Consider the following 1738-nt stretch of genomic DNA (forward strand, 5'->3'; position numbering starts at 1 on the left):
AAAGGTTCGAATCCAGCTACCCAACGCGAGCAGGGAGCCTATGAGCAGTCCTCCTCCGACACCCCAATAGAGATTTAAAAAGCCTCTTACCTTTATTGGTGGCGCCGGGGTTCGGCGGGGAACGGCTCACGGTCCTCCGAACACGTTGTTGGCTGTGGATCCGAGTCACGGCACCATTTAATTGTTGTGGAAAAAACACGCTGTAGAATTTGGAATCAGGTCAGGTAGAAACTTTATTTCGATAGCTATCGGAGAGAGACCCTTACAGGAAGATTTCTGCTGTGGCCTCTCTAATTCACATCCAGGGCAATCAACCTTTTATAGATTCAAGACAAAGGGTTGCCTAAACTAACTTTTCCCGCCTTGGGGCTATCTGTCTTGTGTCCTTCAAGACAGTTTAATGGTCATCTTCCTCTTATCTAAGGAATTTCTCTCTCCCCCCTTGAGGCCTTAGCCATCCTTTGCTTCCACAATATCAGTTAAGTGGCCAAGAGCCCTACATCCACTTCCTTCTGTTCTAAAGCGCTACTTCCTCTTCAGTTGCAATCGGATGAGCGGCCATCATTTACAATCTTTTCATCTGTGTATTTTCTTCAAGCATCAGAGTCAAGAAAAAATGTTTTCCATTAAAATTATTAGGTTTTAATTAATCTTTTCTCTTTTTTTTATGTTTGAATTTTCAATTGTAAAACTGTTTAAAATTCCCACTTTTCTTAGATGCAACTGGAAGTAATTATGTTTCTAATTTTGATTTCAATGTTGAATAAACTTGTTCTCAATCAGCCATTACCAAACCACAACCAAAATGATTTCTCTTCCATTAGAAGGCGTGTCTTTAATTAAGGTATTACTTACAAGCAATAAAAGATCCTAACCACTCCATATATCAACTTGTTGGTATTCAAACAGTTGCTGACAATTAATACACTAGAATCCATATCTTTTTAAAGTTTTGTCAGCAATCCCTCAATTTGAGGATGATCTCTAGCATGGCTTATTGATGGGTCTTGAGGTACAGATCTGTTCACTTGAGAAATTGCAAATCCTTCCACAGGGGATTCGTCACCTTCCTTCCTCCATCCTCTCTTCTCTGCTTCAAGGCAAGACACTTTACCTCAATATAGGCTGTTGCTTGGTTGACACTGCAATGCTATTAGAGTTAGTTAGCAACCAACTGTTCCCAGCTCTTGATGTAGGCATCGGTTTTCTTGAGGTATGCCTTCAGTGTATCCTGAAAGTTTATAAGGTATAGAAGTTAAACTTTACCAGGTATAACAATGGACTGATGGGTATAATTTTACTAAATGCATGACTACTCAACAATCCTCAACTTCATGATATTTTCTTCTTTAACATTGCAAAGGACATGCCTTACGGATTTTTTATCCACAATAAAATTAAATTTTCTCCTAGTGTCATCATAATGAATAATCCGAGTTGGAACCTTATACCCTACAATATGGTTATCAAGCAATTTAGAGTCAATCCTGTTACTAATCTAAATATAAGGGTCACAAAGCATGCACATTTGTAGATGTATTTTTTCTTGAAAAAAAAAAATTCAAATGCATAAGAATCCACAGGATTATTGAACAAGCCATAAAAAATAGCAGAATACTTCTTTAACAGCCAAATCATTTTTGCATTACTCAGACGTTTATTGCCAGTTACTGCATGTATATATACTACACCAGGGGTTTTCAACCTTTTTTAATCGGTGTACACCCGGCAGATGCAG

The sequence above is a fragment of the Alligator sinensis genome, unplaced genomic scaffold (assembly GCF_000455745.1).
Source record: "Alligator sinensis unplaced genomic scaffold, ASM45574v1 scaffold534_1, whole genome shotgun sequence".
NCBI classification, from domain to species: domain Eukaryota; kingdom Metazoa; phylum Chordata; order Crocodylia; family Alligatoridae; genus Alligator; species Alligator sinensis.